Source organism: Ursus maritimus, unplaced genomic scaffold (assembly GCF_017311325.1).
Source record: "Ursus maritimus isolate PB19 unplaced genomic scaffold, ASM1731132v1 scaffold_28, whole genome shotgun sequence".
NCBI classification, from domain to species: Eukaryota; Metazoa; Chordata; class Mammalia; order Carnivora; family Ursidae; genus Ursus; species Ursus maritimus.
In genome coordinates, this window is record NW_024425341.1 from 24,616,435 (window position 1) to 24,642,005 (window position 25,571).

At 42.8% G+C, this 25,571-nt stretch overlaps 1 pseudogene; it reads left to right on the forward strand.

Annotated features, from left to right (window-relative positions):
* The window catches only part of LOC103679364, a 73,879-nt pseudogene extending 48,597 nt beyond the window's left edge, over positions 1 to 25,282 (forward strand).
* The last annotated feature ends 289 nt before the right edge of the window (positions 25,283 to 25,571 follow it).

Below are 25,571 nucleotides of genomic sequence, written 5' to 3' on the forward strand. Positions count from 1 at the left end.
ACACACACACACACACACACACACACACACACACACACACACGAAGTGCATATACTTCCAGGGTAAATGACTGGGCTTGGTAAAATCTCTCGCTGCGTAAGCACGTAGCACCTCGGGATGGAATAATGGAATCCACCGCAGGCCGGCATTTGTCTGCATTCTGTGCTATGATGATGATCTTCTGACGATCACCACTGGTTACAATCTCTTTTTTTCTCATAATCCCACCATTGTTTTTATCCCGTGTGAAAATTATATTGCGCAACTTCATTGGATGTAACATAATAGGAGCTGGTTCATTATTAAAATGAGTTCTCTCTCCCTCTCTCTCTCCCCCTTCCTTTCATCAGCTCAGTAGGTCAAAGCCATAAATAAAGGCTTTTATCCACACAGATAAATGGTTCTGTTTACACATGACGAGACACTGCAAGGCCCCCCGTACCGCTGCCTTCTCCCGGGAAGTTACAGTCTGGTGCGGTTTCCACCCAGCCCGTGGCGTGCGGAGGAGAAACCGCCGCTCTATCCACACCAACTCCGAGTGTGAACTCCTGCTCAGAGATCTTTGGCAAAAGCTCCCGGCGGGGATTGGGTCTCTGAAGATGCAGGGACACCCCGGAGCGCATGCCCTTCCGCCGGGTGGAGCCCCCTTCTGTGGGATGCCTCTTTGCTTCCCTGCCCGCTGTCCGGGTCTGCCGATCGTAAGGATGGTAGGGATGACGATGAGGAGGATGAGGAGTTCTGACTTGTAGGAGGTCTTGGTCGATTCTGAATTTAGGCCCTATTTGGGTTGCATTTGCTGCAAATATCTTCTGTCCTGCCTTTACTTTTGTTTTTTGTTTGTTTGTTTTGGGTTGTTTTTTTTTTTTTTTTTTTTTACTTCTTGAATGGTGTCTTTTGATCAAGAGAAGTTATGAATTGTAATATTATGCAAACAGTCTTTTCCTTTAGGATCAGATAGAATACTGACTAGTAACCAAAACAGAAGGCATCTGTTGCCTGATGATGATAGTTTCGGAATAAGACCATGGACTAAGGGTGCCTGAGAACAACTCTGGTCCGATTTCCCCCCAAAATGTGAGCAGAGAGAAAAGAGCGTGCTGCCATCTGGAGAGCTGGCAGGTGCCGAGCAGGGGCGGGAAGGCCTGGGGAACGTGGCAGAGGCTGTAGTCACTGATGGGACCCCGAGCCCGAAAGGGCAGCATGGCGCTCAGGCCTGAGCCCCCGCTGTGCAGAATGCCCACCTGAAACCCACCTCTGCCACGTCCTGTGATGCGCACTACCTGCATCCCACCCTCCCCTGAGCCTCCGTTTCCTGGAGTAGAGAATACAGGGGGTGAAAATAAGCAAAGTTGTTGATCTTATCTCCCCGTCTTTCCCAGCACATGCTACGTAACCCCACCGTACCCAGGCAGGATGGTCAGAGGTGTGCGAACACCAAGCGCAGGATGGAAACACATTGTAAATGTCAGAACAGAATATAAAGGAACATAATAGAAACTGAAATAAAATTAACAGATTATTGAACTATTTCTTCAGGTTAAAAATTACTCCCTTGAGCCATTGTGCTGTGACAGTAGCATCTTCGTATCATAAGAGGGGTGCCGATGCCGGTCACAAGAGCGAATCCCCAGCACGGTCCTGGAGGGAGGACCACAGCCCGCCTAACCAAAGCTGAGCCCAGGTGCCTGCAGGCTGGCCCCAGCTTCCAGAGCCAGGGCTGGCTTACTGGCTTAGAATTCCATGCTTCTTCTAATATGAGAAAAATGGACAAAAGATTAAAAATCCACTATTCAATGTATTTTAACTTGAGACCTGAAGACCGAATGAATCTTCCAGAATCATGATTTTAAATAAAATAACTGAAAACCCCCCAGTGTTTTCAGTGAGTTTCTGCTTCAACAGGAGCTGACACAGGTGGGTGGGGATAAGGTCTCAAGGAGGGGGGACAGAGCTCCCCATCAGGGTCAATCCAGGGGGTTAGCAGCCCTACAAATGCACGGCCAGTTCCTCCCTGGAGATGCAGGCGTTCCAGCCACCGGGTGATGTTGACTCCTCCACGGTCACTGCCTGAGGACCAGCTAGCTCTCAGGAATCTGCTAGCTGATTACTCACGGCAAACAGCGCATTCCGACGGCAATGACTTCAGTTGTTTGACGCAGTATGAACGCTAGGAGTCCCAACCCTCCGTGGGCTCACCTCTGCCGGTCCATAGCCACCTCTCCATGCGCGTTTTCTCATGCCAAATTCAGTTTCCATCATGTATGCTCTGACTTGTTCAACCTTCGTATTTTTGCTCAAACTTCCTCCTGTAGAAACTTGCCTCTTCCATCCGCGCCTGTTTAAGTGCATCCTTCCCCAATATCTCATTCAAAATGTAGCTCTTGCTTTGCATTTCATGGCATTCCAGCATCTCCGCAGCCACTTCACCTGACGACCACGTCAAGGTTCAGTCCTCTAGACAGTTACGTGGCACTTGGCCGAGTGTTGAAGTCCCTGGAAACGGGGACGAGGCAGAGTTTGTGGCACGTGCTACTTTTGAGGCATCATCCCCTTGAAAGAGGGAAAGGAGGCAGGCTAGAGAAAAGAGGAGGTAGAGAAAGCCATGGTCAACCCACCCAGAGCTCTGCAGAAAACAACGTGTCAGCGTGCTCCAGGCAGGGACCCAGCCCTGCGGTGAGGGAGTCCAACTGGAAGCTCACCTTATTACCTTCTTCCTCGGACCACCGCTGGTGCACCTGCCACAGATCTGTTCTCCAGTATTAGACAGTGAGATGGGGATGGGGGCACACGAGCATCTCTCACAGGAAGAAGCAGGAGGAAGGAGATGGGGCAGAGGGAGAAGGTGAACATAAGCCAGATGTAGACTGCTAACCCAGTGGGCACCTGTGATAATGGTCCCGCCCACCACCTCGCCCACCGGGACCAAGATGGTGGGCTGGGTGCGCCACCGTGCCCAGTCCCATATGCTGGACTTGGGACAAAACAAATCTCTAAAGACGAGCCCAACCCTGAAGAAGCTGAGATCTGGAATCTTTCTGCTGAACCCAGTCCCCCAACAGGGCCGCCAGAGTTCCCTTGGAAAGGGGATCTGGGCAGCCTATGTTCATGTCTGGGGTCTACTTGGCTGGCACTTATCACACCCTTAAATGTGTCTGTTTGATTAAGTCATCTAATATGTCTTTTTAGCTCTAGAGGAAGTAATGCAGCAGCTTGCACGTAACAAAGTCTACGTGGGGTTAGCTTTTGCCGTGTACATAGTATGTACTAGGAGACTTTTATATCCATGATCTCTAATCCTCACTCAGTCCTAACTAGGCGAGGATTGGGAATCCCAAGGTTTTGCATGGCAAGGTCCTACGTCCTAATAACGAAGCCACTGGGTGGTAGAGCTGGTTTTGAGTTGAAGTGAGTCTGACTTCAAAACACATGTTCTTAACTGCTACATTGCCCTTGCCTCTTCTACGTAGAAGAACTCATCATATTTTCATTGTATGAATGACTGCAACATAGAAAAGATGCTGTTTTTATTCAAAACTGGTGGTGATATAAAACTAAGGTAAATGTGCCAAAATTATTTACTCTTAAAATCCTGTCAGTATGGTCCAAGAGTTTTCCAAATCCCCATCTGCATCTTAGAGTCTCTTCAAATTGAGCACATGTGGAAACATAGAGTTAAGATCGAAAGTATGGTAATGACCTACATCCATGACGTCTGAGATCTTGGGAGTGTGAGATATTGAAGTCAAATATAATGAGCATTATGTTGAGAAGAAACATATCTTTTCTATATTAAAGATCTTCTAATGAGTACCCAGTGACAAATAACTCACACCACAAGATACTTCATTTTGAATTATGCCAACCACCTCAAGTAAATAAGGAAAAACTTGACATATCTGACTATAAATTCAGCAAGAGCATATGTTTTCATTATATATGGTGAAAATATGTGAAAGGAAACAGCAGATATTTTTCCATACGAGTCAATCACTCAGACAAAATATTAGTTACTCTACTTCTGCAGAGAAATTATTTAACCAAGACAAAGTTGCTCACTTTCGGAGGCAGAAAGGACTTTTGAAAATTGAGGCTTATTGCATGGAGCACTGGGCGTTACATGCAAACAGTGAATCATGGAACACGGCATCAAATACTAAGGATGTCCTGTATGGTGACTAACCTACCATAATAAAATTAAAAAAAAAAAAAAAGAAGAAAGTTGAGGTTTAATTATTGAAACCACATAAGCAATTACAATTGAGATATGCCTATATTTTTTAAGTAACGTGTTACTTCATTAGATTTTATTTGAAGTGGTTTTATAGAATTTTTTACGAAAAAATGTAACATTCGAAAGTAGAGTTAATATGTTGAATTCCATATGCCCATTATTTAGATTAAATAATTATTAACGCATGCCCAATTTTATTTCATTTGCAACCCTATACATTTTTGCCTCCACCCCACCATAGATTACTCCCTGGAGTAAGTTTCAAACATTATATAATTTCATCTACAGGAAATTCAGTATGCACATTTAAAATATAAAAAAAAATGTTAAAGACAAACACAAAAATATTATGCTGTCTGAATATAAAAGTATATCATTATCATTAAATATCCAATTGGTTTTCCAATATCTCTATTATATCATAACTCTCTAATGGTGGACTTACTTCTCTCTAGGGCAAAATCAGGTCTATGCATCGTGATCATTGATATTTCTCTTTTAATATATAGGTCAGTCACCTCCTTGGCACTTCAATTTTGGAAAATATATTTTAGTCTAGAATTTGTAGATTGGATTCCATTGGCACTACTGACCCTACCTCTCCATCTCATTATCTCCTCTAGAATGTTAGCTGAATCTGGAAGCCTGATGAATTTCCATTATTTTGGCATGAACACTTCATAGGTGGTAGGATCTCAGAGTCCTCATAATATCTGGTTGTCCTACTTTGAGTTTTATCAGTTATTTATATTACCTAGATCCCTTATTTCGAAACGCGTGGCAAAACAGCAATATTCTCATTTATAATTTGTTTTAAAAAGTTCTTAGCTGAATATTTCTCTAGAGAAACTTCTTCCCACCTTTAGCAAGTTGAATCATGCCCCCTCTGCTCAATGTGGATCCACGTCTTGACCCCTGAAACTATGAATATCACCTCATTGGAAAAAGAGACTTTGCAGATGAGCTTAAGTTAAGAATCTTGAGATGACATCATCTTGGATCATCTGAGTGAAACTTACATTCAATGACAAGTGACTTTCTAAGAGGCACACAGAGGAAACTCAGAGGGAGAAGGAGGGAAGGGCCACAGGAACACTGAGGCAGAGACTTGAGTGATGTGGCCATTCACTGAGGGACACCTGGGGACATCCAGAAGCTGGAAGAGGCAAGGAAGGACCTTCTCCCTGTGGCTTCGGAGGGATCATGGCCCAGCCAACAGACACTTCGGGTTTGAACTTCCACCCTCTAGAACTATGAGACAATAAATTTATGTTGTTTGAAGCCACCCAGTTTGTGACACTTTGTTACAGCAGTCCTAGGACACTAATACCCCGTCATTTGGTTAAGCCGAGTCTCCATATATATCAGGAAATGAGGATAAACGTTTGATGTTCTTCTATGTAATATTTAAAAAATAACAGAAATTATAAATTAGGGTGCCTGGGTGGCTCCATTGGTTAAGCATCTGCCTTCGCCTCAGGTTATGATCTCAGGGTCATGGGATCGAGTCCCACATCGGGCTCCCTGATCCGCAGGGAGTCTGCTTCTCCCTCTTCCTTTGCCCCCCACCCCTCTTTCTGTCTCTCATGAATAAATAAATTAAATCTTTGAAAGAATAATTAGATTCCTAGTGTCATCTAGAGGTAAGAAATTGGAGTTTTCTTTCCTTTCTTTTTTTTGGGGGAATGAACTTAAGCCCATGATTTAAACATATTTAATGTGTGTCAATCCTTTGATGTTATGATCTTTATTGGTTCTCAAATCATTCCTTCTGTGATGACTGTGAGTCCCAGGTAATGACTTCTGAATCCTTTTGACAAGTCTCTGGTATCTTTGATAGCTTCCTTGCCTCCTGATAAGACGTTCTAGGCTCATCTTATGCAATGTCTCCCCCAGATGTGTAATCAACTATTTCTCCCCCAATATGTCTCAGCATTTAATGAATTACAAAATAACATGGCATATCTTTTGGGGATTCCAATCATCATTTCACTAATATCAACCTGGTGAAAATAAAACAATCTGTTAATTTTAAATACCAAGTCACTTTTAACCAACTTATATGCCCCCAATCTATGCATAGCCCATCTTTATCCTCGCCATTCTTGAATTCACCTCATCCTCACCATGATGTAGGATGAAGCGCTCAGCTGTGGGGTGAGGGAGTGGATTTCACATGCGAATTTGTAATAAAGATGAAAGTAGAACGTTGTACTAGATTGCGGTAGAGGCAACATAAAGACGATTGTGTTGACAAATCAGCATCATAAACAAAAGATATGAGAACACTATCAGTCTTTGAAACTAGACAAACTGAAATAAGACTGTATTAGAATTAAAGGCATGGGAATGACAAAAATCTAAAAGAACAAAGGAAGTTGTGAATGTCAAAGCGTGTGCGATACAGCTGAGGTGCTCTGTCACAGACGCCGTGGCCACACCAACTCACACCAATCTCTAAAGTGAACTCACCACGAGCTATGGTTATTTTTTAAATTATTGAGCAAACTACAGAATTTCCCAAATTCTTGTTTTTCCGTTAATGTCCCTTTTCCTCCCAGATCCATCTGGGATGCCATGTTACATCCGGTCTTCCTGTCTTCTTGGATGTTCTCTGGACGGGGTTTCTTGCTTCCTCTTCTAGTTCATGCCCTTGAGAGTTGTGAGGAGTACTGACTGGTCAGGTGTCTTTTAGAACCCCTCCATTTTGGGTTTGTCTGATTTTTTTTTTTCATGATTAGACTGAAGTTGCTGGTTGGTTTTGGTTTTTTGTCAGAATTCCAGAGGTGAAATTCTCTTCTCATCCTGTCCCATCTGGATGCGGGAGAGTCACACGGTAGCTCCCCTGATGTTGACCTTCGCTGCTTGGCCTCAGTGGTGTCTGCCAGTTGCCCTCTCATGACTGTTCCTGGCAGACCAGCCGACCTTGAGGGTGGGCACAGTAGCTACACATACTATTTCAAATTATTCTGTGAGGCAGAGTTTATCTTTTCTCTTCCACGTATTGATGTATTTTTAATCATTGTGGATTCATGTCTATTTGGTTTTACGTTGGGCTTTAATAGAATATGACATTATTCTGCAAATAGTTCCATCCTTCCTCACTGGGAGGTCTCTCGGGTTGGCTCCTGTGTCCCTTTGACACATGTCCTTCCTCCCTTCTGTTTCTGGAACACCTCCGTATGTTCTGACACTGCAAGATGCTCCATGTTTATCTTTAATGTTCCCTATCCTAGTGCCTTTCTCAAGGAGGCCTGGCTCCCTCTTTGGTATTTGGACACCAGGATCTGGGAGTGGGGCATGGTCCTTCTTCCAGGCCCTCCTGCCTTAGGTCACGCAATGTATCCACAGTCTGCATGCATTCCACCCCATGTATACTCACATACCTACAATTATATATACATCTGTAATTTGTAATATATATAACTTATGTTCTCATGTGGACATTCCCCTATGATTGTTTCTGTATCCATCCAGCCGTCTCTATGTGTGTCTGCTGAGCAGAAGTTTATACCCATGACTCTGACTCTGTTCTGGGACCTCAGGGTTGAGTTTTACCTCCTTCCCACTTATCTATAAACTCCCTCTCTGGCAGCGATGACAAACCTGGCTCCATCCTTTATTTTTTTGTTAAATCCCAGTAAATTGATAAAGAGGTAATGACTTTTTAAAATATGTGTGTGTTGGTTACATTATAATTTATTTAATGATTGTAAATTTATTTGTACTTTATAGGTATCTTTTTGAATCAATTTGAGTAATTATACTTTTCTAGAATATTGACAACCTTATGTATGTTTTCACATTTATTTGCAAACTTGTATATTATATATGTATATAAACAGAAATTGCAAAGACAATAGCCTATAAAATGTAATTATTCAGATTCAGTAACATATATAATCTCTAAATAAACTCATAATTTAATCACATATAAAGGGGGTTAAAACCTCAAACACCTACATTCACCTGTCACTGCCCAGAGTTTTATATGACGGGACAAAATTAGCATAGAATTAGCAGCTGAAACGATGCCCGCTTGTTAGCTCACGTTCTCTGGATCAGAAGCCTCTGGGGACTTCTGTGTGGAGAGCACCACAGGCCCAACTCAAGGTATGAACCTGGCTGGGCCCTTACCTGCAAGCTGTGGCAAAGGACCCATGTCCACGCTCCTTCTGACTGAAGGCAGAAGCCAATTCTGCTTGTGGGTCTGAGCTTCCCATTCCTTGCTGACTGCCAGCTGGGGCCACTCCGGGCTCCTGGGGGCAGCCCACCTTCCTTGTCACAGGCTTCCTCCATCATCAACCTAAAGGGCATGTCAAGCGTCGCACATACCTCAAGTCTTTCTTCAGCTTCCTCCATCAGCTTGAGGAAATGCCCTGTTTTTAAAGGGTTTCCCTGAACAGGTCGGGACCACTTGAGTAATCTCCATATATTAGGGCCAACCGATTCAGGCCTCTGATTATATCTTCAGAATCCCTTCAAGCACTTAGGATGATGTCTGATTGATAACCAGAGGGCAAGATTCCCTGTAAAAAGGAGAAGAGCAGAGACCACGAGGGACAGAGAGAGACCAGAGCATTTTTATGGTGTTGTTTTATGAGGTTTTTGTTTTTTCTTTAAACAGGCTGGTTTTCCAAATTTCAAGGGATAGATATAAAAAAAAAATAAAAGAGAAATCTTCTCTAACCATTTTTTGAGATAATTATAATCTCGATAGCAAAATAGGACAAGCACAAAAACAGTGAAGGAAATTAAAGGCAATTTCCGTTAAGGATGTATGCTCAAATAGAATATAAGTGACGTGAATTCAATAGTGGCTTAAAGATACACCCTAAACAAGTAGGGTTTATATCAAGGATGCAGGAATTATTCAACATCAGAGGACCTGCCAACATAATTCACCACATCATTTATTGAGTGATAATAGCCACATGATCATTTGTTTAAAAGCAAAAGAACATTCAATAATATCTAGTAGGCAGTCATGATAATAATAAGAAAATTCAGACTAAGAATGCAAAGGAACCCTTTCAACCTGATAGAGGAAATCAACAAAAATATTGAATTTAGGAAGGAACCAGGAGGTCACTTTCACTACACCTCTTCAGCATGGAATGAGAAGTCTTATTAGTGCATTAATGGGAGTGGGGAAGGGCTTAAGGCTTGGCAAGGAAAGGGCAATGTTACTATTATTTACAAAAATATATGATTGCATATACGGTAAGTATAAGAAGATCTCCATATAGGAAGATGTGTATATTCTGGTTCTGATGGTATATAATAGTCAATAGAGCTATGAATATATATTTCTCAGTGGATATACACGCTTAGTGTTTTCTTTTACATGGTACACGTTCAGCTAGGATAACTTTTAAGTAGGAGAAAGATACACTATCAGTGTGGGCAGGAGATAATGTATCCAAGGAACTATGAAGGTTGCTCATAGCTCTGAAAACTGACCAATACTTCCAAAAGCTGGAATCATAATTAGTGCCAGGGTCATGTGCAACAACCACGTAGAGAAAGGATCCAAAGGGACCCTACTAAACAGAATCACTTACCGGGATGCAAAGTCTTTATAAGATCCTACAAATTAAATCAAAATGCAAATACAGAATCGTGGACAGAATGGTTATTTATGGAGACACATGCTACTAGGCTGTGCTGGCTGGAGAGCCTAGGATAAGGCTCAGAACTGAGAGGGTGGAGAGGAGAAGCACGCACGCCCATCCTACTGGGGAACCAGAGGGCTCACAAAGCTTCCATTCCCACAGGGATCCACCCGATGGAGATAGGACCTCACCACTGTGAGAAGCTGCGAGTGGCGTCTGGTACCTCGAAATGACTCGCTGAACAAGGTGTTTGACAATATATGGGATGGCAGAGGAAGTGTCCTTCTGGAAGAGTTTACTTTGATGGTGGTAATTTGGTTCCTAGTCACGGGCGCTGCTTGGGCTTTGATGGTTCGGTAAGAGTACATTAAGCGAAGACACAGCATTTCACACCAACAATAACCACACTGAAAATATTACAGAAAAAAAATAGTCAATATTAGCAGCACAGTAATAAAAGCTCAGAAATAAATCAGATGGTGCTAAGACCTTTATGGAGAAAATTCTAAAAGCATATCCTAAGACGTATAAATCAATATTAATAAACGAAAAGATTCAAAACCAGTATGATAGACATCCTAACACAATTGTTGCATTAAATCAATCCAAATCCAATTTGCAATGAGAGGGTTTATGGACTTTGGGGAGTTTGTTCCAAAATACACATAGAAATCTGAAGAACCAAATAGAGCCAGGCAATTTCATAACAGCAGGGTACGTGTGGGAAGGTAGACTTACCAGGGGTCGAGTGTCATTATTTAGCTTTAAGCCATTGAAACAGTAACGTGGGCAGAGCAGCCCGGGTTCAGTCCTCCCTCTGCTACTTAACAGCCCTGGGACCTTTAGCTGTTGGGGCACAGTATCAAGCTGTCTGTGCCTCATTTTCCCATCGACCCGAGGGCATTCCAATGCGCTACAGCCCAGAGCACTGGGAGCTAACAGGAACTAATGAGCACACAGGCGCGTGGCTGGGACGTGTTACTGGTTTTATTACCTGTGTATAGGTTTGAAACAATGACTTAAGCTCCATAGACCTCAGTTTCCTCTTGGAACTGAATAACAATGCCATCATTAATCTATTCACTTTTTCCAGTTTTATTGAGAAATAATTGCCCTCCATCCCTGTATATGGTTAAGGCAGACAGCAAGAAGGTGGATGTCCATGCGTTGTGAAATGATGACCACACAAGCTTTAGTTAGTATCCATCATCTCATAGATATACAATAAAAAGAAGAGAACAAAATTTCTCCTTGGGATGAGAGCACTCGCAATCTATTACCTCGATACCCTTCCTAGGGGTCCCCCACCGGCGGCAGCTTCAGCCCCCTCTCCACGTGTCACCCCCCAGGACTTTATCTTGCAGCTTTTGATTGCTTTCCTGTACTGTCCCTCTTACAACCACAAATCTCCTGTCTTTTTCGATGAGTTTGGTGAGGGTTTTTTTTTTCTTTTTCTTTTTTATTTAAATTAGATTCCATATGTAAGTGAGGTTATACAGTATTTGTCTTTCTCTGACTTATTTCATTTAGCATAATGCTTTTTTTAAAGATTTCATTTATTTATTTGACAGAGAGAATGAGAACCCATGCACAGCAGGGGGAGCGGCAGAGAGAGAAGCAGGCTCCCTACTGAGCAGGGAGCCTGATGCAGGGCTCGGTCCCAGGACCCTGGGATCATGACCCAAGGGAAGGCAGATGCTTAACCAACTGAGCCATGGGCATCCCAATGCCTTTTTTTAAATTCCAAAAATGAAAGGACTGTACATACTCTGCGGAACTTAAATTCTCAAAAGAGGGCTCCTTCTTTCCTCTTGTTCTTTCTTCTATAAAATGGTATTAAGACCCCAAGTACAGTCATGCTGAATGTGCACTGAATTATGAGGTGTCGAATTCTCGTCTACTCTTCCAGAATGTTCCATATTGTTGGCTCGTGTATCGTCCTCAGCTCCTGGTTTCGACACATTCTCCAGTTGTCTCTTTTATAAGCACTGTCCCTTCACACAGAAACACCCTGTGAGTTTGCTCACATTGTAACAAAAGTAGAAGAACAACAAGTCAAAACCCAAATTTCAGTAACAGCGAAGTAAGCTTCTGGTAAAATATGTGTGAATCTATGCAAAATCCCGTACGAAGTGAGCATACGCACAAGGCACCAAAGTGGGGAACAAAACGGACTGTCTTACAGTCATAAATAGCTCAGGTATTATGCCAGGAAGGGGGCAAGGATTTTGGGACAAGGATTGTGACAATTTTAGTTGAGTGGGCTGTTCCTTGTTCAACTCAGGAGCACCATTTAGATTTGAAAATTTATTATAATAACTTTCCGGCAGTCACTGTAAGGTGTGTCAAGAAGTGGGGGCTCATTTTCTCTTTCACACAAAGGCCATATTTTATACTCACACCTGAAGACACAGAGAAAATAGAGCATCACTGAGATGTCCTGCCCACACCCCGCCCTTGACCTCCCTTCTCATGCATGCATCAGACATTTGCAAACCCTTGGGGCTTAACCAGCCCCTGGGGACCGTCATTTGGTTCTGGACACCTGACAGTAAGTGTCACTTTCAAAAATGCTTCCCTAGAATTCCAGAATTAACACTTAGAGCTGTAGTCACTTTCTGAGAGGATGAACTGGTAAAAAGGACCTGAGGAAGGTGGGAGGACAGCTTTGTCCCCCATCCAAATCCCGAAAGCAGACAAAGGTGGTATCAAAGTTGAAGAGTAAGGAGATAGATGTGCAGAGAGTTACGGAGGCTTCGGGTTTCCTGGGTGTTAGGTCTCTGGGTTGTCACAGCACAATTACAGATCTTGAAGCGAGGTCTCCTTTTCCGGCTATGTCTGACGTAGATGTTGCTTGTTCTGTGACAGGGACACAGTTGGCAAACACTTCCTTCCTTTGCCCCCTGCACCCCGACCTCTCCACCTGACCCCCAGCCTGCCTTTCGCCCTGGGGTCACCGGGAGGGTTCTGTGCTTTGAAGGCAAAGACAGTAATTGGAGAGCAAAGAGCAAGATTTGAGAGAAATGGCTGACTCTGTATTACAAGTGACTGAGGGAATCAGACAGCTGCAAGGGGCCCAAACGGCAGACAAGGGACATGAGAGGGCGGGCAGATGCCGGCAGGTGTCTTTCTGTCTTCGGGGGAAACAGTGCAATATGGAGAAGAACTGTGATGGGAAGGACAGATCTGAGGAGGAAGAGTGACATCAAGAAGCTGTTTAGGGTGTCCCGCTGAACGAGATCTCGGCAGCCACTTACTCCTTGTCACCAACAGAACATAAATCAGCACTTGTGTCCGATGACAGCCCTCTTGGGCAGAGAAGGCAGAATGGAGGGAACCAAGGACGGCGCTCCTCGGGCAAGAGGAGTCTCAGCCGTGGCCTGAGCTCCAGGGTGGGCCGCGACTTTTATGGGAAAACAGCCTCCCCTCAGTGGGGTCTGTGGGTCTCTGACAAAGAGAGGGTCTCAAGTGGCTCAAGGACTTTTCAGTGTAACCTGTGCATGTTTAAGCTGCAGAGGAAGTGGCAAAAAGCAGACATGCTAGAAATGCTCCTGGTGGTGGAGGGACGCCCATGACCAAGGTGGGGTTCGATGCCAGAGCTGGGGAGGGCGGATGGGGAGGGGAGAAGGAGCAGGAGAGCCCAGGGCGGAGCCATCCTCCCTACGCTTCAGCTGACCTTTGAGCTTCTCCTAAGTCAGCTGGTGGTCAACGTAATCCTTATGCCAGACAGGCATGCGTAGGATGGCCCGGTCTGCTCCCTAATAACAAAGCTTAACATCCAAAAACATAGCTTAACCCTTACTTGGTTCTTATGATTTGCTAAACATCCCTCTCTGTATGTTACATCTATTAACTCACCCCATCCTCCTAAAAACAGTTGAGTTGAATATTACCCACATTTAATAGGAAGAGAACATGGAGACCCAGAAATATCGATGACTTTGCCCAAGAGCACAAAGCAGGAAGCCGGGAGAGCCTCAGAACACGGCACTCACTCTGCTCTAAAGAAGATGGCCATTCAGCACCACCGTCTCCTCAAGAGCCTCGGGAGACAGAAAATACGAAGGTCATAGCCTTGCTCAGTTTATTCACTCAGCATTAACTAAGTGCTTCTGATGTGTCATGCTTTCCCCCGGATTCACAGCATAGGACAAATGAACACTGCACAGACTTTGCCTTGACACAATGCATAACGATTAAGGACATAGCATAAATCTCTATATCCATCTTTCTAAAATGTACTGCATTCATTCGTTTCATTGACTTGGGAGGGGAAGCCGCCAACTGATCGAATCATGAGAGGCTAAAAACATACAACTTACATGAGAAGAAGAACTAGAAGGTTGGATGAAGTAACATCTGCTTTGGCAGCCAGTACTATTGCCTTAAAAGGGGGACTTAATCGTCATATGCATGTGGGGTTCACACGGGGCCATGGATCCAGGCTTCAGACAATCTGCAATTTCACCTGCATGGAACATAGTTTCAGATGGAAACAAGCACACACAGATTTCCCTGCATAGAACATTGTAGCTGACCAATCAGAGGATTATACTTCAACCGAAGCAGAAGATTAGGAAAGATCTTACTGATAGGGGGTCAAACAGATCATCGAAGGAAGAAGTATTCAATCTCATAGCATAATGGTTTAGTGCATTTGTCATGGGTAAACCCTCACAGCTGGGCAACGCAAGACTGTACAAAATGAGGTGGCAATCAGGTAATCAACACACTCGAGATTCAAACTGCTTTTCAAACTGCACATGATGACTCATCATGGGTTTCGAAATTAATTTAGTGGCTTGTGACTCTCATTGTAAGGTATGGCATGGACTAGACCACACCGGAACAGATCAGAGTACAGAGTAAACAGCAAAGATTGCTCTTGTTTTGAAATGTGTTTTTTTTAATCCTGTAAACCCCTATGTGTTTATGTACATGCTTTTATGAATGTTTATAATTTCTGTATTTCTATGCACACATATACATTTATAAGTATTTGGGGTCACAACTAAAAATATCCTTTATACTGAGAATCAATATTTTAAAAATCTGCTTTGCATTTTTTGGTGTTTGCATACTCTAAAGATACAGAATAGGGTAAGCATATCTTAGGTGATGAAAGTAAAATTCAGTACAATTTAGAGCAAATTGTGTGTGAATGTCTATCTGTCTTCTGGATTACTACTGCTTTGCAATAAAGTGGAAAGAAAACAGATACACATCAGCATAGATGATCTCAAAAGTTAATGCTGACTGGAAGAAGCCAGACACAAAAGAAAACACACAGAATGATTGCATTTATATGAAATTCTAGAGAAACAAATTCAGTGTGCAGTATCAGGAGGTGGGTCAGGGGGTCCCGAAGGGCTCGGAGAAAGAGGGATGAGGGTCGTCCTGGAGATGCTCTATTTCTTACTTGCACTGGGGGTGATAGGAATATGTTTGTTTGTTAAAAATTCATCCCACTCCACATGTGATTGTAAAGTACACTCAATATATTTGTTAAAAATGGTTACTAAGGAAAGTTTTGACACTTCAATGCATGCCTAATCAATTAACCGAAGTTTCTTTTCTTTTTGGTTAAGCAACTCCTTGAGTAATCAGGCCAAAAAGCTGAAGCCCTTATGAGCGTGATTATTATTTTTTTATGGAACTTTGAACATTTATAAGCTAATCAGACCCAACTCTGTCTGTTGGTTCAAAGTTGTCCTACGAGCCTCCTTCTGATTGTCACCCACTCTGAATGACTTCTGCTTGGAGACATTTCCCAGGGAGGCCTTGGCCCCATCCTGTGCCCCACGGGCTCCTCCAGGTGGAGCCCTGCCTGGAGCCTGTCAGACTGTTGCTCCCTCCATCACCACCACTGTGGGACACCACGAGCACGTTCTGGAATCCGAGCTGCAGATCATTCTTGCCTCCTCTCCATGACCACGTGTTCTCTGTCTGGTTTGGTAATACTGTCTTGGCTCATTTACCTTCTCCACTTCTCTTTGCTCTCTGCTCCCCCTGGAAGGAGTCACTGATACTTAACTGATTTAACTAATCACATCAGTGAACCTGGTGATGCCTCCAGAGCCTACTGTGAACCTTTGCCCTCTTTCTCGATCACGCCAGGCCCCAGCAGACACTGCGCCGCCGACCCCACCCTTGCCTTGGTCGCCAGAGCCCATGCGCCCCTTCTCCTGTGCACCTGCATTCTGCTCCCAGCCCCATTTCCAGATCAACCTGAGCAAGGGAATGCCTTCTGCTTTCCCATTCTTCTCCAGGTGCTTCTGCATCAGCCTTCAAGTTCCATGCCCATGTTTCTGTTTTTCAAGTGCCAGGAACCACAAGGAACATACCAAAAGAATGGAAACACCACCAGAGTGGAGTCATCCACCAGCCATTCAGAGTTGAACAGCAGGGAGGGCGTTTCCTACAGCTGTGGGGATAGTTTCTTTTGAGAGACAGAAGTCTCCATGTCGGTTGCATGAACTTAATATATAATTTAACCTTGTCTCATGCTAATAATATCATTGCTTCTTATTACAATGGAATTAGATACATAAACATGGCATTAGATTTTTCATACATCGCAGTGCAATGAGGATTACTCCAGGAAAGACACCTTTGAGAGGCCCCGTCAGAATGAACGGTCCAAGGACAGCCACCAAACCACAGTCTCGTCTTGCACATCCGGTCCTGTTGCTCTTTGGTACCGAGAGATCCTTCTATCGGTTATTGACAAGGAGTAGGGTACGCATCCCGGGGGGTGTTTAACAGAGAAAAGTCCCAGTGAGTTTTCATGGTGCCCGTCTAGTCTCTTTAACAAACACATGGGCTGAGGAGCACGTACCATCTGTCAGGCTCTGCTGTAACTGTGGATTTACACAAACGACCGCAATAGACTTCTCCACCACGCCTGTGAGGTAAGCACGACCGTTACCCCCATTCTACAAATGGGGGTGGTTGAGGGATTTGACCAAGGACACACAGGTAGCAAGTGGCCGAACCAGCATCCCAACCGGTCTCTTGGCTAGAGATCTCCCACCGGAGACACCAAACTCTGCATTTCTCTCATGGCATTGGCGAAAGAGCCACAGGAATGTGATATGTCAGCTTGTGTCATCAGGGAGCCCATGCTACAGACTGAGCCAGAGCCACATGCAGCCTTTAAATGCGGGATAAGCTGTAGGATGTGTCCTTTCCTCATAATAAGGCAGGGGGTGATTAAGTGGCATGCTTTCAGGCTTCCCTTCCATGCCCCGGGACACACTGACCTGTCCCTGGTCAATTCCCTGATGATGCTTTTCATCACAGGCACCCACTCCGAGGCGAGTGGTGCCCCCCAACCCCTCCGGGTTCAGAGTGGACCCAGCCCTCAGCAGCACCCACTTGGATGGAGACACCTATGCAGTAAAGCTGGAAGCCGCCGGGTTTTTATACAATGTTATTTCCAAATAATTTTTTTAAGAAAGTTACAACACAGTCTTTGTGCATTTTGGTCTTTGCTTCCCGATCATCTGACATTATCCTGCGACAGCTATATTTGCCATGACAAGCTCATAAAAAAGTCACACCACTTTGTTTATACGTTAGGGAGTCTTTTCTCTGGAAACTCCCCTTGCAGCCCACGCTGAGACGCTCAAAACGGCACACTTCTTAGTCACAGGGGAACGATATTTGTTAAAATTATATAACTTTAGTCATACTTTCCATCCATTTAGAAAAAAAATGTGGAATGCAATTTACCTACTTTTATGCAAAACTGTGATTAGGGGAGAGAGTTATTTACAGCCTCCGTGGCATTATTCATACCACTTTCTACAGAGTCAAAATTCTTTACTCTGTTCAGAATCGTCCTGTAAAAGTTTCAAGGCATCGTGTCTGGATGATAAGTTCTATGTTTGGTACTTGCATATCTACTTTATAGTCTGCGCGTGGTAATTGTAATAAGAAGAAATTAACTCAGAAAACCTTCTCTAATTCCACTTGCGAATGTGGGCTTTTTAGAAGTTTTTAAAAAGCATCCCACATTTCTAATCTATCGCAAGGATGCCCATGAAAGAGCTGCCTCTAGCTTCTTCTCATTCTAGTTCTTGAATGAGAAAATCAACAAAAGGATCGTCTGCTGACTTTTCTCAAGTGAAATCAACCACTCGATCCAGAGTTTCTTGAGTCTGGACAGCTGACAGTTTGTGTGGTAAGGTACCCGTGACTCGGATTTGATAACATTTCAGCCGGGTTTGTGGTGACGGTGGCACAGCCGTACCGTGAACATGGCTGCCTTAGGCAGAGAGCAAATTACGGAGTTCTTTACTTAGTATAACTGTTATTATTACGTGACAATATAAAGAACTGTGAATGCAAATTCCAGTGTCTCCCCCAACTCTGGATCAGTTTGTAGACACTACATTTTGAACTCTGAACTGACTCGAGGAATGAAATGAAAGATTGCTATGATGTGCTCTGGAAAGTTAAAGTGTCTTGTAATTATTTACTATCTTCCACCAAGGGCAAGTATAAAGTATTTTTTAAAAGCATGAGTATTTTGGTAAATTTCTGTGAGCGGAATATTTGTGCCCGATATGTCAGGAAAAGAAAACCCAATTTTAGCCGTATTTGACATCCTTGGCAAAGAACAGATGGTAAAATCACGATGTTGTCCCTAAGTGGCAATATGACGTTTTTTGACTATCAAATCAATCACGATTTATATATGGTAGATTAATTATAGTTTTATATTGCAATATTTTAGGTCATAAAACGTGTACGTTTTGCTAAATTTTATAGGTCCCTATACGTGATGTTGGGCAAAGTTTAATAAACGAAATTAAATAGAGCAGATTTTTTTTTAATAGAGCAGATCCCTAAGTGGCTCTGTATATACCAGAGAGACTGAGATCAACAAGGATCCGAAACAATGGATTTGCCAAGAACATCCTTCCAAGAGAACTACCAGAGCTATAGGGCATACAAATGACCAGAGGTGACAATGCAGGTAACAATGATCGTAGATACATCTCCACTCAACCCCCACAGTCCTCGCATGCCAAATGTGAATGGGAAAATCAATAAAGGTAGAAAACCTAGTACTGTTGGTTTACAAGGACTAAGAATTATTAAGCATTGTAAATGTCACTAATTTTGTTAAATACCAAATAGGAAAGGAAAGAATTGTCCGTTATCAAAAACCAATACGTTGATATTAATTGACTCCAGGTCATTCATCTATGTGCTCAGCCAATACAATTTCTCTTTGCTGCTTCACGAGAGTTGGGTTCACTGTTGGGATACAACGATAAATAAGCCAAAAAGGTTCGTAATTATTTTGTTCTTTACGTACATTTGAATTATCACTGGAAATATGAATCCACATTCATCCTCTTGGCAGGAAGGCAATGCAAGGCTCTGAGCTGAGCCCTCTCACTGCTATGATAAAACATAACTTCTGTCTTGGAATCTTCTGTTTCTTTCCTCCATGGGATCTCTGATGACACTGTTACCCTAGGCATCTCTGTCAGACCCTCGGCTTCCTCATTCATGAACATTGGTGAACTTCTGTGCTGTGGTTCTTGCTCACCTTTCCTCTCCTCTCTAAGCTGGATCCTTTCATGTAGCATAATAATTTTTCAACATTTCTATTCCAAGTATGTCTGTATAATCTTCGGAATTGTCTATTTTACAAAAATTCAGGATTTTATAACCAGAAGTTGCTTGCCATTATCAATCCGTTTTGTATAAAGGCCCAGATATTAAATAATTTAGGCTCTGTGGTTTGCATATTATTTCTTTTACATATCTTATCTCTTTAAATATGTGAAAGAAAGTTCAGCAGAAGGATCTGACTACAGTGGCCTGCAGGTGATATCTGGCCTGTGGGACAATATATGCCCACTTCTGATCTAGATCAACATTTTAAAATCAATATGAAGTTTCCAAGGGGAGGGTGATACAGAAAATATTGGGGCATAGATTTTTAGATTCTGAATCTTCATCTATACTCCTTCCTGATGTATTCTGACACCCACCAGAGTCTGGACATTTTCTACACTTATTACATTTCCAGAGAGTGCTAAATATTCTCCATGTGTTTTCCTCATCCTGAGTGCACAGAAATTTCCGGCTTTCCTTCTTGCTAGGTTGGGATCATGAAACTAAGTGAATTCTGAGCAAAGAGATATAAGAGAGAAGCACTTTCTGGACTTGGGCTTTATAAAAAAAAAAAAAAAGAAAATACATTCCTTAGTTTCTCTCGAAAACTTTTTTGGAGACCTTAGAGACAAAGTGTTCAAGACACTAGGATGGAAAGTGGAAAGAACATGCATCTCATTAACCATGTAGATGACAATCATTCAGGAAGTATCTTACCTGAATATAACTTGTTATGAGATAATCCGTTATTTACATCATTAACTCTGAGATTTCAAGGTCATTTTGTTATAGCAACATTGCCTAACCCATCATGCATAAACCAATTATGAACCCCAGCCCATGATAATGGAACACCTGTCCATCTTTCCTTGCAAAAATGCCTCTTTCTCCACCTCAGTACAATTTATCGTGTGGAACATTCTGCTTGATGTGTCCAATCCAGTCCTCATGCGATGTACCCAGCCACCCAATAATATAGCTGTCAGCTTAACAATCATTCCATTTATCAAACTATCTAACTCTGATTGATGAATAATAGTGCTTATCTTTCACAGAAGACACGAACACTCTGGGCACCCACATCTTTGCCATCTTTTTTCCTTTTAATGAAAAACAGAATAGTTTCTATTTTCTAATTTCAGAAATAGCTACACTAAGAAATAAGGAGACTCTCCTTCTCCAAGAAGAATATGAATAGAAATATGGTGGGAGGCAGGGAGTGCACTAAAAAACAAATGTATAACAGAAAAAAAGGAGGAATTCCCCAGTGGTTTTTATGGAGAGGGAACTTAAAACAAGAGCAGTAAATTTCCAAGGTGGCTCCTAGGCCTCCTGGTAGAATGTTGACAGGGACACGAGCCAGAGGTGTCAGGGTCTCGAGACGCAATGACACTTCAAGATAAACGAACCAAAGAACACATGAATGAGAGACAGCATAGATGAAGTAATGACACCGTGAAACACATTATGTTCAAGCAAGAGAAATAAATAAAAACACATACCCAGACACATTAAAATTAAATGACACACAAACCCGGGTGGGAAGGAGGGTGTAAAGAAGTTATAAGATATGGGGGCGCCTGGGTGGCACAGCGGTTGGGCGTCTGCCTTCGGCTCAGGGCATGATCCCAGCATTATGGGATCGAGCCCCACATCAGGCTCCTCCGCTGTGAGCCTGCTTCTTCCTCTCCCACTCTCCCTGCTTGTGTTCCCTCTCTCGCTGGCTGTCTCTATCTCTGTCGAATGAATAAATAAAATCTTAAAAAAAAGTTATAAGATAAACAGAAAAGAAGACAGAGTAACTGAAGAAGATATTAATTGACCAAAGTTTCACATTAACAATAGAGGAGTGAACGTATTGTAAGTCCTTTAACAATTTAGTGTATCTTCAGTATACTAGTAGAATGTAATTTCCAACCATAATCCAATATGTAATTATTCAAAACCCAAAAATAATACCAATATTTTCAGACAAAACTGAGAAAGACAATTTATAATTGCCAAAAGAACAATTTAAGAATGAAGTTGCATGAGAACTTGTTGCTTAGTAAGGGGCAAATGATTTTAAAATTATTAATTCATGAATAAATATATTAAATGTTAGGAAATACAAATAATTGTTCACTGCTTAAATAAACACAAATGTAAAGAGAACTATAATAAGAGTAAAAACAAGGAGACTTTTTTTTTCAGTTAGTGCTATATAAATGTGCTTGTATGGGGGTGAAGAGAGTAAATATTTCTAAGGTCCTAGTACTCTTCTGGAGGGTCATAGAAAAAAGGATCAAATTTAGACTGCTGAGGACTCAATTGAACATCTAATGGTACCCAAGCTGATCTCCCTACTGACAACTATTCTGGAAAAAAAAATTAAATCTGTCTGAAGGAAAATTGTGACATTTAGCATGTTAGATAATAGAAAAATTGAAAGCTATCCTGAATTTGTACATTTAAAATTATGAAAGAAATAAAAGGAAGGATGGAAGAAATATGTAAAAAAGGGCATCTGGAAAGTCCTTGACAATGGAGATCTGTGGAGTCATGTTCTGGAAGCCCAAAGAGATGAGTTCAGTATTCAGGGCCATTTTGTCCCTAAGTCATATCATTTCAGACAGGTGGAACAGAGCGGCTGAGAGGATGTGCAGGCTGTTTGACAGATTCATAGAAATGGGAGAACAGAAACATGAGTTTGGAATCTGCCAAGCAGTTACTCGGGCTTCTTGTTGGGCTCCCAGAGGGTGGAACCCCAGAGCAGGGTGCATTGGACATCTACCTTCCCAGGGATGAAGCCCAGATCAGAATAAGTGTGATTCCTGGTTTGTTCATGCTGTTTGGGTATAGTTTATAACCTAGATTTTTGGCAGAAGAAAAGGTACATCTACTCCGGAAGCTATTGTATTTGTGGATTTCTGTCCTTCATCAAATTAAGGAAAATTTTGGCTATTTCTTCCAAAGACTTCTCCAATCCATTTTCTCTTCTGCCTAGTAATTCCATCTGGATGTATATTGAACCACTTCATATAAACCAACAGGTCCCCAGTGTTACATTTATATATATTTAAATCTTTATTTTTTTTCTACATTGAAAAATTGAAATGTAAAAAAATGTAAAAAAAATTTCAATGTAAAAAAAATTTTTTTTACATTGAAAAATTTCTATCTACCTATTTGATCTCTCTCAAGTTTATTTATTCTTGTCTCTGTCATCTCCCTTTTGCTACTAAGCCCACCTACTGTATATTTTTAAAAAAAAAAATTCAGATACTATGTGTTTTCAGTTCTATTACCCTGCTGAGATTTCTTACATATTCATTGAAAGCACATTCTGGTTTACTTCATTGAATATACATATAATAACCTCTTTAATATCCTTGTCTGCTAGCTTCAATACCTGGGTTATTTTGAGCTGAGTTTTGACACATTTTCTTTTCTACCGAAAATAGGCTATACTTTCCTAGTTCTTCATATGCCAGATAATTTTGGATTCTATCTCAGACATTGTGAATGGTAAATCATGAGGATCTTATCTTCTGTTATTTTATTTTTTTTCCTTATGCACACTGTCTTTTGTTTTAACAAGTAATGACCCTGGCTTGACTTGTGCTGTAAAGCTGGGTGGCAGCTCCAATCCCAATTTAGATCTTCTGTCTTTAGTTGGCCTGCTTTTGTCTCCTTCACATGTGCATTTTTCAGTGATCAGTCAGTGATAGGGGCATCCTCACTCTGTATCTTTCACTCATAGGACTTCAGCAGTCCCTCCAGCACCCATGGGTTCTCCAGCATCAGTTCTCCATTTCCCTAGACAGAAAGAGCACTGTACGTTTCCTACCAGTTCTCTCACCAACTCATAACAACAACTGAACTCAGCTCAGAGCTACATGGCCTTAAAAAGGAACGTATCTTCACCTCTCTCTTCTAAATATGCACTACCCATCCTTCCATCTGATTCTATTCATTGCCCTATACCCTCAGGTGGCTACTCATAATCGGTCCAGCTTTTGTCATTGATTTGTATGAAGGAGTCAGTCTGGAAGGGTCTCACTCTAAGTAATGAAAGTCAGAAAAGCTCAATAATATGTCCAGCATTCCCAAGCTCTTCAACAGCAGACCGAAAATTAGAACCCGTTCTCTCTCTATCACTTCTTGCTTGTTTGGTCCCAGTATTAACTGTGTAAAACAGAAGAGACTCTTTTCATGGTTTAAGAATTTCTGTATAAATAACTTGGTATAAGATGCATGCATGTTTGGTTTTTTTTGAAGTGGCATTACCCTTCCTTATACATGGTAGTTACAGAGGAGAAAGGGTAACTGCCCCCTTTGTAAACTATAATGTTGCTAAGTAGGCAGTGGCTTCGTTCTTCATTTATTATAGTTTTTAAAAGTGCTTCTAAAGTTGCTGTAATATAGTAATGAAAGTGGGAGTGCAGAGACCAGGGGAAGAGGCTGGAGCAACCATCAGCCCCTGTAGAGCAGCCCTGCCTCTCAGTGAGGAATATGTTAATCCCTGCTGATTAGTTGGTAGACCCCGAAGTTAATTCTTTACAGATCTGGGTTGAGATCCAGTTTCTCAAGGCCTTAAACTAAGTGCAAAGTTGCCAGGGCTCGGTGGATGGTTTAACATCAGGAATGTTGTCTCCTCCTTGGTTTGGGCCCTGACCAGAGTTCCAGATGACAAAAGGCCTTGACATCCACAGGAGGAAGAAGGGTTCAGGAGGCAGATGACTAGTTATTCTCCCATATCGGCGATCCCTTCCTGGATGACCTCCTTCCCTGAAAGGTCATCCTTTACCTCCAATCCACCGGCCCCTTAGCACAGAAGCTCTCCAGCTGTTGACAACAGTCAAAGCAGACCTATGGGAAGAAACAGTTTCATGAAGCCCCTGGAGGGGGCTCACCTACCCTGGAGGAACTAGCCCAGAACACTGATACCAAACTAAGTTGTGACTGGGTGGCTACTGTGTTCTTGTGAGATACCGGTGTGCTACCCATGAGATATTACAGGTGAGCTGCCCCTACACTGCACACTGTGATGGCCAGCTAGAGCTGGTCCCTGGTCCCCATAAAGATGGCTTCATCTTTATGTCTCTGATGGAGCAGAGAAACACCAGTGAGGGCTGGGTCTACGGCCCATCCTCAAGCACCAGCTGCTCCGGATCCCCACCTCAAAACTACATTACCGAAGCTGACGAATGCAGCACCCGGATGGTTCATGGTTCTCACCTGATCTTAAACAGCATCTTCCAACGCTCTTTCATCTGGTGATGGCGTGTTGGGGACGTGGCAGTGTGAGAACCAGGGCCTGGGGAGACAGCTCCCCTGACGATCATCTGCCAGCCCACACAGCCTCCGAAGGTCTACAGCCAGTTCGTGTGTCGGCGTGGTGAGACGATGGTGCTCTGCTTGGGAACTACTGGATATCCCAGTGGTTTGATGCCAAGGCTGCCACAGGGGCACCGACCTGAGCATGCCTCCTAGCTTACGTCGGCCGAGTGGTGGTTTCTGAGATCATGGGAAGGACGTTCCAACCACCGTTGTTTGGATGCATACAAGCAAGGCTAGTGGTGAAGCCTTATTAGAGAGCAGCACCATTAATGACCACGACTGTTGATCCCCATCCCTGCGCTGCATTCGGACCACATACAGCATCTTGAAAGGTTTATAACAAGAAAATCAGGTGAAGATCCATGTAGAGCTGCTTATTTGAGTGGACAAAATGGGTTGCTGGGAACGCATTACCTGTGTGGATGCCTCTATCAGATTAGTTGCAGCCAGCCTGATTGTTGATACAACCTACAGGTAACCCTCTAAGCGGCTTCCCAGACCAATGTGGGAGCACGTTTCTACACCAGGCCAGACTAACTGAGGACGTGAAGGACCAGACATAGCCCGTGGTCACTTGTCCATGTTGGTGAAAGTCAAGTTAGGATTTAAAAAACCCCAAGTGGAGAAAGCCAGCGATACCTTGTACTTAGGGTTGGTGTGGATTATATCCCCCGCACATACAGTGGACTTGCCTGACATTGTCTCTTTCAGTAATGATAAAACCACTTTGCATTCCAGGATCACGCTCCAGGTGATGACGATGCCGT